Source organism: Ambystoma mexicanum, chromosome 5p (genome assembly GCF_040938575.1).
Source record: "Ambystoma mexicanum isolate Mex_15411 chromosome 5p, UKY_AmexF1_1, whole genome shotgun sequence".
In the NCBI taxonomy this organism is placed as follows: domain Eukaryota; kingdom Metazoa; phylum Chordata; class Amphibia; order Caudata; family Ambystomatidae; genus Ambystoma; species Ambystoma mexicanum.
The window spans coordinates 935,415,399-935,433,049 of NC_090930.1; the positions used below are offsets into that span (position 1 = coordinate 935,415,399).

At 44.2% G+C, this 17,651-nt stretch overlaps 1 pseudogene; it reads left to right on the plus strand.

The window, feature by feature from the left end:
* Positions 1-2,250: 2,250 nt before the first annotated feature.
* On the plus strand, positions 2,251-17,183 carry LOC138480602 (RNA polymerase II-associated protein 3-like; annotated as a pseudogene).
* Positions 17,184-17,651: the final 468 nt, after the last annotated feature.

Consider the following 17,651-nt stretch of genomic DNA (forward strand, 5'->3'; position numbering starts at 1 on the left):
GATAGGTCCGGCTTGCACGCTATGCTTTCTTGGTGCAATGTTCGGCCTCTTTCAAAACATTTTTCAGGGCCACATTTGGTTCCCAGCCCACCCGTGTGAGTCTCCCAGTGGGACAACAATGTGTCTGTGGTACACTTCTCCCCAAAACCTGAGGCACCAATTTGAGAGCTAAGTGACCTTTTAAAATATCTGCTGCGGTATCAGAGAGGTGCTTCTCTGCCAGCTTATTGTCTCCTTGGGCATTGACATGGCATCGATTTGTTTTCTTTTACCCTATAAGCAACAGAGACCAGATGCAGGTGGGGAGGGATGGAACTTTCTGTGAATAACTGTCTGAATGGAAAAAGTATGCATAACATAACAGTACATCCTGAGAAGTATGACTACGGAAATTGATGAGTTAAAATGAGTGTAGCAAGAACCCGAAAGCCTCTGAGAGAGGGATAAGCCAGTGGGGGTATAGACTGAATGGCAATGACTGTGTGTATAATATCTGATCTGATGTGGGACTAGGGTGACTCAAGCCATACCAGGTCCCTTCCTTGTGAGCAGGCTCTGATAGCAAGGGGGTTTGGCTGAACCTTCTGAGCCAGTCATTTAACCAGAGAATATCCTTCTTGGGGCTGCACAGGGCAGAGTGTCCCCTTTGAATGAGTGCCCCTCTTCTCCTTCCACCGGCTGTGCAAATAAGTGGAGTTTACCTTTAGAGTAATTGGACAGGTTTCCTTCCTCAGCCTGTGTAATTAAGCAGACTTGTCCTTTTGGTATGAGTGAGAGCCTGACAGGGATTGGGGAAGTGCTGATTCTACCAGTAAGCACACCAGCAGAATTGGTGAATTGTAATCATGAAACTTGTAATTACTTACACATGTGGAAAGATACACACAAGAAGATACGGTTTAAAATGTTCAACTGACGGTACCTTCGATATAAACAAACATACGTTTTGAAGAAAAGTACTCGATTCAAAGAAAGAGAAAATATTTCAGGAACAATGGAGTATATATTTTGATTGATAAAATGTTGCTGCCTAAGGCACAGTGAATCTAAATAGAGCACTTTAAAAGACCATAATGAAAAGCTAACTAAACAGCTGAACAAATGTAACAGCAATAAGTAAAAGGCACCCCTGCTCTGATAGTCAAGCAGCAGCTCTACTGAATCCTCAGTCACTGAAGGAAAACTAAAAGTGTGATGAGAGTGCTGAAGAGGATTTGATTTCTTTAGTGCAACTCAGACACCCCCGCTGCCAGAGGCGTTGCTAGGGGGGAGGGGGCTAAGGGGGAATTAGCCCCCGGTCTTTTGGTGGTAGCCCCGGATAGAATCTCAGGAGCTATAACCAAAAGGCTCTTTAGCCCCCAGTCCTGACAGTCCCGACATCAGCGTAGCCCCGGGTCTTTTCCAGACCTAGCAACAGCCCTGCCCTCTGCCACATAATCAGAAGCCAAAGCAGCTTTCTCTCCAGCGGGGCCTTCCACCTACACAACAAATGGCTCCACAACAACTTCTTCCATGGCAGCTCATGTTTTGTTCTACTGTCCAATTTCAGTTGCCTGCACTGCTGCCACCCCCAGCTGACTTTCATGACATCACAAACAGGGAGGCTTCAACTTCTGGATCTAATCCCTTTTCTGCGGCTAGCAGCGTGTAGTGCTAAGCCCCCGGGGATCCGGGGACGCGCAGACTGGCAGAGCTTGCTCCGGGCCAGCGGAAGTGTTCGTTACAGATTTGACGATTCCCCAAGCAAAGCCCTGGAGTTGCAGCTTCAGATGAGGCAAATGCAGAAGAGCTACAGGATTTCTTGAAGGATTTGGAAAATTGGGAAAAGGATATCAAGAAAACTGATGCCAAGCTGAATATAGGGAGTCTTTGATCAGAAGAGACTTTGCCTCCAATCAGAAACCGGGATTATTAGGAAAAGGCAAAGAGGAAATCTAAGGTAGCATCAAAAAATCAGAAAAACAAGAATGCAAAAAAGCCAAAGATCAAATCCTACGACTATGAAGCATGGATCACTCAGGGTCCGTGCTTAGAAATCTCTGGGTATTAAGCGTGTTATAAATAACCTATCATATCATATATCATGTGGACCGTGTATTGGAAGAACTTGATCAGGGTAACAGCACACACGAGTTGGAGTCTCAGGCTGCTGCTTCAAAGAAGGGAAGGAAGTATGAAGTGGCAATAGACTGCTATGCACAATGTATAGCAGCAGATGGCGCTAACGGACTGCTGTTAGCGAACAGAGCAATGGCCTATTTGAAAAATCAAAACTACGAGGAGGCGGGAAAGGACAGTATGCACGCAATCTCCAAAGCCTTCGCCAGGAGGGGTTCTGCCCTGGAGAAAATCAAGAAAGAAATCCGTGACAGTGGACTGTGTCCTGATCAGGAATGTCCGTCACCTCCTGCCTGTGAAACGGAAATAAATGGTCTTGTAAAACCCATTGAAAAACCACCATACCTAAGAACGACTAAGCCCCTAAGGCGGATGGTGATTGTAGAAGTTGGTGATGAGATCCATGTCAATAAATCATCAAGTCCCACAGCTACTGAGCAGGTCAACCCCTCCCCTCTATTGGAAAACACACGTCTTCCATAGTTTCAGAGGTCGCCTCCAGCCATGACCAGTATCCGTCCCCGTGTGACTGGCAGTGCCGACCTTGGTGGCAGCAGCTCCACGGGCAGAAAAAGAGAAAAAGAACAATTTGGCGCCCGCCTCTAGCCGCACCCCTTGTCAATACAGGGGTTTGGGGGGGGGGGGCTATGGCACCAAATGTTTATTTTTGTGGTGGGAGAAATGTCATTTTAAATTTGAATGCGCTCGCGGGAGCCGGCGCATATAACAACAATAGGGTGCTGCGGCACTCTATTAAGATGATTATGGCCCCACTCCTGTGCCAGAGCAGGGTGGTAGTTATCTCAATAGGGTGCCAGCTCAGTATACGATTACACTTCTCCAACCACGCCAGCTCGGAGTAGCCCTTGAAAGGCTCCCTCGAGCTGGGAGACTCTGGCGCCCCAGGCGGTCGCCCGGCCAGCCCTGCCCTATGGCCGGCTCTGCCCCAAGGCCAAGGTGCTGAAGATCGAAATTGCTGGGGATAGCTCAGCCATTCAGCCACAGACCTGTGAGGGTGACCATTTCCACGCTGTGTCGCAGTCTTTCAGCATGGAAAGAGAAACTGGGAGATCCTTGCGGACATCAGCATGTACTGTGCCCATCTCTGAGGTCCCTGCTGTACTGGCAAACTCATTTAAACTCGAATCTGTTTTCATAAGATTAAAAGACATTCCCGATGTAGTATAAATGTACCTGAAGCAAATCGAGCCATCATTCTACCCTAAATTGTTACAGAAATCCTTGGACCCAAATGTGTTTAACCAGATTTGAAAGGTTTTACAAGAATTCTATCTTGGGAAAGAGCAGCCATCACTGATCGTGGAAGTCCTCCAGAGGTTGTCGGAACGTTTAAGATTTGCCATGGCAGTAATGTTTATGACAGAGTCTGAAAAGAAAACTGCTTGTACCTGGTTTAGCCACATAGAGATGTCTGGAGAAATGGCTTCTTCCATTGAAAATGTAAAGAAAGATATGGCCTTTGAGCTAAATGGCTCGATGACTCAGGAGTACCATCTGCTGCCATGCTGTATGAAGTGTACCACGCATGTGGTCCCAGAGGAAGCGCAATGCCAAGATACACGAAGACTCAACCGGCAAGAACACACAAGTTACCCGAAAAAAAGTGGCACAAATCTTATTTTCAGCAAGATTATGGGACAATTTAGACTTGTAAACTGCACAAACAGGGAGCCTTGCACTTCTGTATCTAATCCCCTTGCCCCCTCAACCATAAGAAGCAGGATATAATAGGTTCCTGTGCAATTCCAAGCTCTGCTTTTAGTCCACTACCTGGATCAAATTAGGAAGTGTATATTCCCAATGCATCCAGGGGATCCTAAACCTTTAACAACATATTTCCAAAATGTAAGAGACCCAGATATTTTAAAGACGAGCTTCAACTGGTGGTCCAATGTTACAACCATTCTTTGGCTGATATGGACCAGGTGATGCAGATAATTTTGCCAGCTTAGGTCTGGCAATGTCTAGTGGAACACAGTAAACGCACAGCAGCAGACACAGGTATGGGTGCACCCCTAACGAAAGCAAGAGACTGTTTAAAGGCAGCAACCCTTGAAGTTTATGCGAGATAAACAGATTGGGCTAAAATAAATAATTGTAAAGAGAATAGAGGAGACTCTTGTGGACTATCTGGACAGGTTAAAGATTGTTTTTTGCACAGCATCCTGGCATTAAAAAGCCTGCAGATACTGTTCTTGAGGTGGCAGCAAATTATTTCGTTCAAGGAATGCAGCAAAGATTCTGGCACGACTGGAGGTTATCTGCATTGGTTGACAAAATAAACCAGTTGCTGAACTTGTAACAGAATTAAATAACTGTGTTGCTGGCAAATAACAGAAGAAAGAGAACGCTGCAGCAAAACCCATGGCATTAGAAATGCAGCGCTTTCCACCCAGAGGGAGAGGTGGCCATGCCCCAGGGAAGGACTGAGTAAGAGGTATGGAACATCACTTTCAGGTAACAGCTTTGAGCAGTGGCACAGCTTGTCCTTGTAAACATGGGGGTCATTGGAATAATAAATTACCTAATAATTCTTTTCTCCTGCCACCCCATTCCAAAACTCTGATTCCCCTGTTTCCCCCACTTATCACTTCAGCAACAGCACCTGCAGGTAGCCATAATTGGACATCTTGGGCACATGCAACCTCGGCATGAACCCTTAAATACCTATTGATCAAGAGAGGCAATATGTTCAGTTTGTGATTGAGGGGAGATGTGTATAGTGCCTTGTAGACACTGGAGGAAGCAGGTCAGCTCTCTGAAAGATTTTCCAAATGCCCTTCTTTCTTTGTTAAAAACGGGCTGTATCGCTAATCAGCATGTCTGACAACATGTTACACACCCTGTAGCTAGCTCCCTGTGTCCAGTAGAGGATAGACATGTATTTTTGTTGAGCTCATCTTCGCCTGTTGATCTGTTAGAAGGAGATATTTAATGTAAACTGAATTGTACTATTATTTACATGCCTGATAGAGTATTTTTAGATGTCCCATATAAAATTGCGAAAATTATGATTTCCACCTTACAGGAAGGGCCATTTGCACCACCAAGCCCTAAAGATGTAAAGCTTAGTGATTACCGAGCACATGTAGTATCCAAATTGTTGTTTGTCTCCGGTCTCAGCATACTGAAGTAGTAGGGCGCATACACAGTATACAGCCCATCACGATTCAAGTGTATCGCTTCAAACACCTACTCCATATCCTTCAGTAATAATTATGCCTCAAAGCAGGAAAAGGTATAGCTACTGTTATCCAGTCCACATTGCAACAGGGAATATGGTCTGGGCTACTAGCCCTTGCAATGCTCCCATTCTACCTGTGGAGATACCCAGTAAAACATGCACCCCTTTGAGCAGGATCTTGGTACTGTTAATTCTGCTCGGTTACCTTTCCAGTGGTGCCATATGCTGCACTCATTATTTCATGCTTTCCACCCTCTGCGACCTCCATTTCTGCAGTAGATCTCTGTTCTGCTCTCTTTGTTTATACCTATTCGCCTAGAGTGTCAGCATTTGTTCGCCTTTTTGCACAGTTCATTTTAATACACCTGGATGATTCTATCCCACGGGTGCCTAGAGTCCCCACTATGTTTTCCCAAATATTGAATAATGTCATGTTTCCTGAAAAATCTGCAATACTGCAATACATGGATCATCTTCTGTTAGTCTCATCATCATACGATGCCAGCAAACACAAAGCATGAATGCTTATAACAGCTTCAGTGATGGAAGGTCACATAGAATGAAAAAAGAGACATTACAATCATGTCAAGCAACACCATTTGAACTATGACATCGCTGTTGGAATACGCTGTTGCTTTAATCATGAAAATGCTTAAAACCTCCAGAACCACTCAAATGCTTTATTTCCTGCGAATGGATGGGTGTTGTTGGCAGTGGAGATTAGGATATGCTGCTCTTGATAAACTATTACAGGATCTCACTTGCTGTTGGTTTGGACTTTAGAAGAAGAACAAGCATTTCAAGCTGTTAAACATATCCCCTCTAACACAACATCATTAAGTCTGCCTGACTACAAAAAGCAATGTATACTCTTTTGCCACAAACAAAATGCTTTTGCATTAGTTGTATTGACAAAAAAGCATGTGGTTAAACACCAACCAATGCCTATTATAGCATTGCACTTGATCCCATTGCCGAAGGATTTCCCCTTGTTTTAGGTATGTGGCTGCTATGACCCTAGCAGTACAGTTGTCTGAATGTCTGGTTTCAGGTTCTCCATCAACTAATGTAGTTGTGCATGTGTTACTACCGCCTTGCTGCTTATGCCAACAATGCAGCACTGTGCCACTTCTCATCTGACAAAATATGAGTTGAAATTGTTTAATTCACTACACATTACTTTTTCCTGTTCTAAACCCTGTCTCATTGTTGCCTGGTCCAACGATGCACAACCACATGTCTTCACTTCAATCACAGCTACGCTCCCTCATCTGAGAGACGATCTTCATGTTATGTTATGTTAGTTAATGGGATTTATGCAACAAAAAGCTGCCATTTGTATGGCCTCCTGGTACTCTGGCAGATCTGAAAATAAGAGAAGGGGATGAGGATGTAAGTGGGAGGAGAAGAAGAACATGATATGGCATTTGTAACGCGCCTATACACAAGTGTTTCAAGGCGCGACGAGGCAAGGGGGGGAAACAAAGGGAGACAGACAACGATCCTACTAGGCCAGGTGTCATTCATATCGCGCAAGTGCAAGAGTAGAGGGGAAAGAGAGAAGTTCAAGGGGGAAAGGGAGAGGGGAAAGTGCATTACAGGGTCAATAGCATACAGGAAATAACAAGGGCCAACTAGTGGCAGTGCGAGTAAGTGCAGATAAGTGCTGGGAAAGGGGGGCTGTGGGATACAGACACAGTCCCGTAGTGCAGGGGGTGCCAGGGAGGCAGTGCAGGGGAGAGTAGCTGGGCCAAGGACCGAGAACGGCGAGTGGCCCAGTTGCAGATTCAGTGCAGTTTCAGTAACTTTAGCAGGGATGAGGGGAAGAGAAAGCGGAGGCGAAGAAGAAGGTTTTGAGGTGCTTCCGGAACCGGAGATGGTTATCCTCAAGTCTCAGGGAGACAGGAAGGCTGTCCCAGAGGGAGGCCCCTGCAGCGGAGAGAGATCTGCCATCAACAAATGCATGTGCTGTGTTGTTGGTATTTTCGTGTCAGAAAAAACTGTTACAGCGTGTGGGTTTGCTTGCAGGTGGTACTAGGTTGGTGAGCATGCCGCTGCTTGAGTCTATGTGGGAGGCCTTGTGTGCCCATTGGGATGCCTTGTGTGCTCAAGGAGTAAGAATGCTGTGGCTGTGTTAAGATTGTGTAAGGTATTGGAAGGTATATGGGCACAGTTCTGCAGTTTGTTGTCATTTAGTTTGTTTCATAGATTTTTGTTATAGATGTGTGTGGGGGAAGGCATAGGTCGTTTGTGTGTGGTACATTTTCAGGTGTATGGAGAGCTTTAGTATGGGTTAGTGGGGAAAAGAGGAAAATCCTCATGGCATAGGGTAAAGTAATATTCAGGTATGAAACAAATGTTTGCTCTCTCTTTGACAATGGCCTATAGCTTCTGAGTTAGCTCGGCATGTTAAAAAGCCATGTTTTTACTGCTTTCCTGAAGGTTGAGTGTTATCTATTGTGTGTATTCCATTGGTGAAGTAGTTCTAGAGTTTCGTTGTGATGTTTGAAAAAGCTGATCCACCATATTTAAATTTTCAAATAACATTCAAGGCAAAGGTCATTACTGGACATTAGGGTTCCATTTGGTCTGTAGATGGAGATTTATTCTTGCAGGATTTCTGGTCCTTGGCTGTGAATTGCTCTGTAAAGAATTCAGAGCGTTTGAACCTTTGCAAAATCCCGATTTCATTTATGTTGTAGACAATTCATGCCAGCCTGATTCTGAGGGAAACTGGTTGCTGGCTATGCCATGAGTTCACACTAAGCCATATCAGAAAGCACACCACTCTCCAATGTTTTTGCACAGGTAACTAAGCTCATACCCCTCCCAAGGGATTGCACACTAGCAAAAGGCACATTTGTCACAGTGTGCACTGATTCTTACTATGCCTTTGGTGTAGCTCATGATTACAGACAACTCTGGAACCAGAGGGGATTGCTCTCCTCAACAGAACACTCCCCTTGAAAAATGCATTATGTTGTGGGCTTTATTTGATGTCCTTATGTTACCTACGGAAAGTGCCATTGTTAAATGCGATGCATATGCAACTCTCTATGATGTGACTACACAAGGGGCTCCATGGCCAACCAAGCAGCCACAGAAGCAGCTCCTTCTTCCTCTCAGGCTGTGCATATATTTACAAACTGGTAAGTCCTTTTTTGACTCCTTACCGGATTTTGCCGTAATACAAGATGATTGAGAAGAGAACCTGGAATATGGCAGGGTGCCCGTTATATTCGGGTGATCTTCAGCACTCCTCAAACACCCGCTTCATAGTGTCAAGGGCTCAGTTGACCATGTGCACCATGAGATGGGCCACATGGGCAAAGGGGGTATGGCTGCTTTTATTAATCGAGACTGGTATGCCACAGATTTTGTTTCCATTGCTTCACAGTATTGCAGTCATTGTGTATTCTGCAGGCAGTATGGTAAGGGGAAGGTAGTAAAAGTGGACAGTGGAGTGCACCTACCTCAGTGGGGACCCTTCGCCAATCTGCAAACTGACTTTATCCAGCTTTCCAAAAGTGGAGGATGTCAATATGTTTGTTTTGTTTCTGCTCCAGACTATTTCAGGGTGGGTAGAGGTATAGCTCTGGTAAAAAGCTGCCGCTTGGTGGTGGCCAAAGTGTCGGTTAAGGATTTCAAAACATTATTTGTGGTTCTGATCGATATACACTGACCGAGGCACCCACTGCGCTTACCAAGTGGCAAACAAACTCTATACAGCCTTACAAAGAAAGCAGAAACGTCCTTGTCCACACTTGCCCCAGTCAGCAGGGGCACTGCAATGCCACTGTGGCATATTGAAAAACAGACTGGTGGAGCTTTGTACTGAAACAAATCTAAAGTGGCAAGATACATTGCCCCTAGTAATCCTAATTATGCAAAGTCAGGTCTGAGTCCAAATGAGAACCTCATGAGGTTACAGATGGACCTTCCATCCTCACCACTGTTAGCAAATAATGAGAACAATGCTAATTTAAAGAATAATGTATTGCTGAAAGGCTCTGATCAAGCATGTCAGGTATTCATTCACAGGTGAAAGAAACACTACCTACAAGGATTTGGTTTTTCCATGAATTGAAGCCAGGAGACGTGATCTATTTCCAGGTTCATCAGCAAAAGACTGTGTTAGCTCACAGATGGAAGCACCCCTATCAGATACCTTTGGTTTCTCCCACAGTGGTGCAATGATACCAAGAATTGTCCAACTGGGTTCATGTTAGTCAGTGCAAGAAGCCAACATCCCCTGAAGATGGCCCATCCTCTGCTAATGGGCAACGCACTGTTCATATCCCTTTTACCAACTCCCTCAACCCACCTCCGAGGCACCTCTGTCTCTGGCAAATACCCTGCTAGGACTCTAGCCCTAGGTTAAGAGGGGTGCCCACCCCCCATGACAGGGTCAGAACCTACTAGCACTGCACTGTTCCCCTTGTATCGACATACATTTTACATGAGATATCAACAAGAAGGAGAATCTATCAAGAATTATTTGGAGGCTTGAGACCCACCACCACCACGATGTGTGACTTGCACCCTTTCTTGAATGAGCGCTTGTGCCATCACCTCATGGTGCTACTGAGGGCAAAACAAGTTAGAGAAAGATTGTAAATGTTGCACAATGGAAAGCCATTGTTAGACCAAGCCGTATAATTAGCCAATGAATATGGAACAAAACATGCAGTGGGCAGAGGTGGTAGTAAGGCGCCCAATATGTGCGTGCAGGACGTGTCTATTACCAGTGCTGACAAGTTAAGTAAAGGTTTATTTGTTTAGCATTCATGCTTTTGCAAATATAATACATTGCATTAATAAGCTTTTAAAAAAAATACAATTACACAGTCAACATTCTGTCAGATATCACCAGTTACTACTTAGCATGTGTCCCTCTGGTGTCCTGCACACCACGCTCTGCGGATATTTTGAGCTACAGCAAAAACGAGAACCTCAGTGGCAGTACTGCGGGCCCACTCCGGGGCTTCTTGAAGATGTCTTATTCACGCTTCCTTGGGCAGTGACGTCAGCTATTCTCACCTTTATTTAGGGCGATTTCATTGCTGCATGGCTAGTGTCCGTGTGTTGATAGCAAATGACTGACCCCAGTTAGAGTACTCACATTCCAATTGTATTGAAAATGTGTGGGAAAAACTCTGCTTTTTGTAAAAGTGTTATTTATAGAAAAACGTACAACTGATGCGCGCTGGAGGCTGCGTGATGAATTCATAAACGCGAACACGTCATGCGCATTTTTCAAGAAAAGATGTAAAGTAACAGATACAATGCTACAGAGCGGGCGAGCCTGATGTAAATACTGATTTGGTTAAACTGGGTCTACTACACAGTGATGTAATACATCTCTGAAGCACTTGAGGGCAGTATGGGACCATATATCAGCACGTAGAAGAATTATCATTTCATTATTTCGATTTTAGAGATATAAATATCAGCTAACCTTAATGGAAGTGTAGCAGCATCCATGAAAAGTGCAGTTACGTATTTTTGAGAAGTTGATGGAGGGCATGTAGAACTTGGAACCCTGAAAATGCATGGGTATCAATCCTGGCTTTTTCACCACCAATATCTTGTGATCCTGGCTAAATCACCTTCTGTGCCTCTGTCCACTTGTGTGGAAAAGTAAAGTGCATTAAAAAGTGACTATCAAGTGGTGTATTAACAAAGAGCAAAAAGAAAACGGTGGCAATGTAACGTGTAATGCCCACTGTTCGCTGCTGACGTGCATGGTATCGGAATCTCAGCTTCCCCATTTGAGTACATGATGTGATACAAGACACATCACTAACTCATATTGTTTTATTTCCCCCAGTAGCTAACATTGACACGAACTCAGAGAACCTTGCAGTCTTGGGCTATAGGGAAGTCTCCTGATTGACTTTACGGCCACGCTTTAGGTGCTCTCTCTCCCTGCACCTTTTCTTTTTAAACCCACTTCAAGCACTACTCAAAGCAATTCTTGCAAACTGATGCACCAGAAAACCGGCGATCAGATCGCTGCTTCCTCATTTCACCTCAATTATGTGATCTTAGGCACATAACTATCTCACTGTGCCGTGTTTTCACGCACTGCTAGAATTAGGAGCACCCCCTAGAAGCTTGCATTGTTGAGCTGGGTTACAGTCTCCTGCTTACTTGAAGGACAAGCTTCAGGGACCCCTCCCACCCCATACACTGTGTTCATCTCACAGCTCAGACACTTAAGAAAAAGAACAATCGTACACGTTTGAATCAACATTGATAGAAAGACACACGCTCAGGGGTGTGACCTTTAGACATTTAGGATTATTATGGGGGTTCACACATTCTACAGAGTGTGCCTGCTGGAGATACACAATTAGAACGTTTTCATCTGTAAATGTTCCTCTGCATGCTTATTTTGCACCCATGAGGTGTGTGTGTGTGTGTGTAAAATTGAAGTGAGAGATGAGGGCACCACTTATGAATTAAGTCTTTTTAGTAGTTGCATTCGATGATGAAAAAATATGTTGAAGTATATTCAAAAAATATTTTTGCCTGGAGCAGCCAGTCCATAAAAGGTCCTGTAGCACTAGGACCTGTTCAAACACAAAATATCCAAAACACAGAGTGGCTACACTCTGTTAGGAAAGGCGCTTCTCAGTTAGCCCCAATTAGGTTGCTTATCTTAGATTCACTGTAGAGTATATCAAAAATGTTAGTCAAAAAAATTCTCAAAAAGTAATACGTTTCATAGCAGGAAATGTTTAATGCACATTCCTGAAGCATCTGCTATTACAGTATATCTTTGTAAATCACACAATGAGTGTTCATCTGAGATTGCCCATAATACTCTGGTGCCAATGCATTTCGGTTAAAACCTTCTTCAGGGCGGTACTATAGTAAAACTGATATTACATGACTTATATAGTAACATCATTAACAAAATGTATCACAATACACACTAAGCATTCAAATAAGAAAAGTATTTACAAAAGCACATACCGGTTTGTGTACCACATCCGCATATATAGATAATGGGGAGAATAAAAAAAAAAGCATACTAATTAGTTTACTGTCATGATTATGAATGTTCTGTTTACATTGCAGCCTTAAAAGGCAAGTCATACCTTAGTCATGCCAAGAAACGTTAGGATCGTGAAGTTGTACAGTTGCACAACGAGTAAATCTACAAGAAAAGAATAGATGTAACTCTAAGTAGCCCTCGTGGACATCAAAGGATAAAGCTTATTTAACGCTGTGGATAGCTGTGCTTACCGAGCAGCTTCAAAGACATGTGTGCCGAGAGAGCGGCATCTAATGCGCTCGCAATTACTTTTGTTTTAAACGTTTCTATGGAGACGGTGCGAGGCATCGTGGTCCGGTCGGAGCACGTACGCCTCGGGCCCCCTCCCCGGGTGGAAGCCCTGGGGCGGGGATGTCTCCATGGTAACTGGCGTTTGGGTGAAGCCTACGCGTCTCTTGCCTGCAAGTGGATAAAAATATGTGGAAGTGAAGTAAATGATGTTTACAATGTGCGCCTCCATAGTGACAGAGGTAACAATGTTAAATCAGAAAGTTCAAAAGTTGCAACGCAATTAAGGTAAATACACAGCAGGCATATAACAGGGAGCCTTAGAAACCAGGAACAGAGGGTCCACATTTGCATGAAAGAATGTCAACAATATTGCTTAGTTAATTCAATTACTCCGAATGGTTCTACAGTGCTACATGTGATTGCATGTTGCATATATTCTCTCTACACCCCACTAGGCGGGGTGGGTAATGTGTGGCTGGGGGGTGAAGTGCATGTGTTTAGTTTACAATAAATGAGTCGCAAGGGAATTGAAAATAATATATATGCCTTTTACTAAGGTCTGCAGTCCACTAAATGTGCAACAGGTCCGGCTTCATTCCTTCCTTTTCCTTCTTCTCTTTTCTAACATCCTCCTCTTTCCCCGCACATATTTTGCTATTCCTTATTCCCGTCCCCTCAGATGCCACTTTTTGTTTGTACCATCGTACTAAAAAGTTGTGAAGGGGCATATGCAATTTACCAAAGTGAACGTGCACAGTCATCAGGGACTTCAATTCACCAAAATGCCAGTGGTGGCGGATGTGACATCACATACCCGATGACATCACAGGAAGTGATGTCACTTGACCTTTAACCCAGAAGGCATCGGTTCATCTTTAAGCCTGGTGACATCCTCGGAAGTGGTTTTCAGACGTATAAAAAGTATATAAACGTAAACATTTTAAAATACCAAATAGGCACTACAGCAGAAAATAATATTTTAGATACCAGCCTCATTTTAACAAGGGTGCTGCCTTCATATGCCATGGATGGGGTCATATCAGGGTTAGTCCTAATATAGCAACATAGGCAGAGGCACGGCCAGAGATATGCCAGTTTAGCATTGTATGGCCAGTTACTTCCATATTACGCTAGTTATTGCTGTATGTCAGGCATTGTCATTAAATATGAAAAGTAGAGCCCCTGCATTGCCTGTTGCTGCGATAATACAGTATCCAAAAATCCAAGTAACTAGAGTGAACAGGAGCATTGCTGCTTTAATTAATGATGATGATTTGTTATTTATATAGCACTTTCCCCAAAGCGCTGTAAATAGCACATAGTTACATACAATTATCATCCCAGCTGAAGTTGGTACTCATTTATCAAGCTCAGAAGAATGAAAGGCTGAGTTGGCCTTGCCAGGATTGGAACCTGCGACCTGCAGATCACACACAGATCGCAACAGCGAGCGCTCAACCCACTGAACTATTTTACTGCTTTGCTATTAAAAATGCAACGCCACCATTAGTCTTTCCTAAGTCTGATACCAGTACAGAAGTCAGACTTTGGGATTGATTTTGGCAGAGGGTTCTAATATCAACGACTGTAGTATTCTTGAAGCTGTAGGAGATATTGGTTGTTCGAGGTTTGGCATTAATGAGGATGGAGTAATGAAGCAAGGAAATAGTTCCTAGCAAATCCATGGAACGGCTCGATCTGGTGCTTCTACATTGCTTACCGAGCTGGTCCCAGCTAGTACCCTTTCTTTGGATCAAAATATCAGCAAGAAAGTGACTGCCTCGATTCATCTATATCTTATGAGAAGCTGATGAAAGAATTAAATGAACATCTCCCTCTGTCGCATTGCTAAACTCAGTCCTCAGCGCTTTTGTCAAGCTCTACAACAACATTAGAGATGAGGGGAGAGCGCATACTTCAACATTAAGTGATATTAATCTGAAGTTAATGTGATATTTGAAGAAATCACCGAAAATGTGTTCTTATTGGACCAATAACTCCATAGGTAGGTTCGGCAGTCTAATATGCCCCTCACAGAAAAGCCAGTGAGTGACTAACTAAAGTATGAAGGAACTATTTGTAATTCTGAAAGAACTAGAATCTTCCATCCCAGTGCAAGATAACTGCATGAAAGACAAATCTTGGTGCTCCAATATTCAGCAAGCATTAGCTACTAAGGTCACCACTCTCCAAGACAAAATTCCTAAGAACAAAGCAGCCTTATCCAACACTACATCATCTAACAATTCCCCATTGCGAGCCCACAATACAGCACCCCCCCACGATTCAGGTTCACGAAAGTATCTATCCCCAAGACAGAAAAAGCCATCATCTCGCTTAAACCTTCGATCTGTCAGGGTGATCAATGTCCCGCCCAACTCATTAAGGATGCTGCAAGAGATCTTGTTCCTTTTATCTTGAAGCTAATAAATGCCTCACTTACCTCTGGCATCATCCCAAGTAACCTCAAAGAATCTTGTGTACTTTCCTTACTTAAAAAACAGACTCTTGACCCGACCATACCCACTTATTACCGTCCAATTACAACAGTGCCATTTCTCCTGAAAATCATAGATAAGATGGCCTTTTTACAAATTCAGAAGTACTTGGAAACTAACCAACTTCTAGGAGCTCGCAATCAGGTTTCGGCCACAACACGGTACAGAAACAGCCTTAATTGACCCCAAGGCTCAAATTGACAAGCTCAGGGACAAGGGAAAACCAGCCTTATTCCTTCTCCTCAATCTCTCGGCTGCATTTGACCTTGTGGACCACAAGGTTTTATGTAGACATCTGGACTCTGCAGTGTACTTCTCCAAAGAAGCTATATAGCCTGGATACAGTCATTCTTAAGTAACAGGACTATGAGAGTCTTCTCTCCTACAGCTGCTGCAGACCCCATCCCTATTACGTGTGGAGTGCCCCAGGTATCATGTGTCACACCTACACTATATAATATCTTCACTAAGCCCCTTTTTGATGATCTGGACCATCTTGGTATCACCTACACTAACTATGCAGATGATACCCAGATTCTCGTACCACTTACCGGTGATTATGATAAGGATTTGGCCATGGTGAATGAGGTATATCTCATCATCCAAGCATGGATGGCCGACCATGGTCTATGCTTGAATGATGACGAGACTGAGCTTATCATCCTGGGCACTACCTCAAGCCTCATGAAATTGGGCCCTAAATATACTATCTTCAATATTGATAACAACCCCATCACTGTCGCCAATGAAGTAAAAACCATAGGTTTTTACCTTGACTCCAAACTTTCATTTACCAAACAAGTAAATGCCATGGCGTCCACGACTGCATATATGTGTAAATTAATCAGAGCAGGTAAACCATTCCTCTCCAAAAATAGTTGTATTACCCTCGCTAGTGCTCTCATACTGTCCAAATTGGACTATTGCAACTCTCTCTAGAAAGGGGCCAACAAGCATATTATTGGAAGAATTCAAATTCTCCAGAACAACGCCCTTAGAGCGGCCCTTGGAATAGCTAGGAGAGAGCACATCGCTGCATCTAGAAGACAAAATAATTGGCCATCTACTTACGATAAAATTCGGCTGAAAACAGCCTCACTTACCTACAAATGTCTCAATAACGCTGAGCAATAACAGCCTCACTTACCTACAAATGTCTCAATAACGCTGGGCCCTGCTATCTCAAAGAAAATTTCAATAAAAAAAATGTCAACAAGGCCTTCCAGAACAGCTAACAGCAACTGCCTTAATGTCTGTAACGCTCACCTGGTATCCACGGGGACGTCACTCAGCCTGTTCTGACCTCTTACGACCTCAAACCCTTCCCTGGAGGCTATTCGACTGGAGACTGGGCCTGGAACACAGGATTTGTAGAGTTTAACTCCCTATTGTCTCTGTGTGATTGAACCTCTTCTTCCCCGGGTTCCAACGCTTCCTTTTGATCCACAGGTCACCTTGTTTTCTTGGATAGTGTACTCTCCGTCCTGCTTTCAGTTCAGGGGCACGTTGATTGTTGCGGGCTCGTTGCTGCCTAGTTACTTCACTGGCAAGAGTCTGACAGGTAAGTATAATGAGTCTTTTGAACAGTTCTCTAACTTCGTTCCTTTCCTTCCTTAGATGATGGCCAGCGTCCGGGGATGGCGGCGTGCTGCTGAGATGAGTAGCGCTGAAGGTGAGTGAGAGCGCGATGCACCCCTTTCGTATTTGTATTGAACTGAGTTATTTTCCTGTGTCTTTTAGGTGCTGCAATGTTTTCAGCGTGGATGCCGGTTATGTAGAACAAATGCGGTGAGTAAGAGCGGTATGCGGCGCCTCTAGATGTTTCCACGCTAACCTGGAGTGTCTTTTCCCTCTTGCAGATGGATGAGAAGTTCCGGAGACAGAGTTCCTCCAGAGCGGCTGGAATTCAGGTAAGCGTTTGAAGCTCGTACAGTATTTAAAAATAAGCGACGATTTGCCGAATGCTTACTAATGCCTTTTTTCTGTTCTTTTCCATTTTCTTTAGGACGCTAGTGCCGGGAAGGGAATGACAACGCCGAAGATGCCCGCAGAACAGAAGGAGCGATGAATGATGGGCAGAAGCACCACAAGGTAAGGCTGTTCCCAACAGTGTTCTTGTTCTTGCAGGAGCTGAGCGCAGAAGAAAGATGCAGGCCTACCGTTGACGGATCCGAACACGGTGAGTGTCACGCTGCAGGTGCAGAAAACACAAAGCATGTTTCTCAGCCTGGGCATGGCTTAAATAGTCTCTGGGTATTCTAGGTGTCTCTGGGCTGAACCACACCCAAAAGACTAGACTGCACATGCAGTTCTGGGAACCAAAATATGTGGGGGCATCCATCTTGTCCCCATCAATGCACTACAAGTCCAATCCCCAATGTTATCCTATGGGAGTGAGTGAGTCTGGTGCCATAAGCGCCAAGTCTGACTCCAGGTGGGTCTTTGGAGGGATGGAGAGGCCCTTGAGGGCCATGTAGGTGTTAGTGGCTTGGCTCCAGCCTGACATCTTGGAGGGCTGGAGACATGAGGGGCAGGA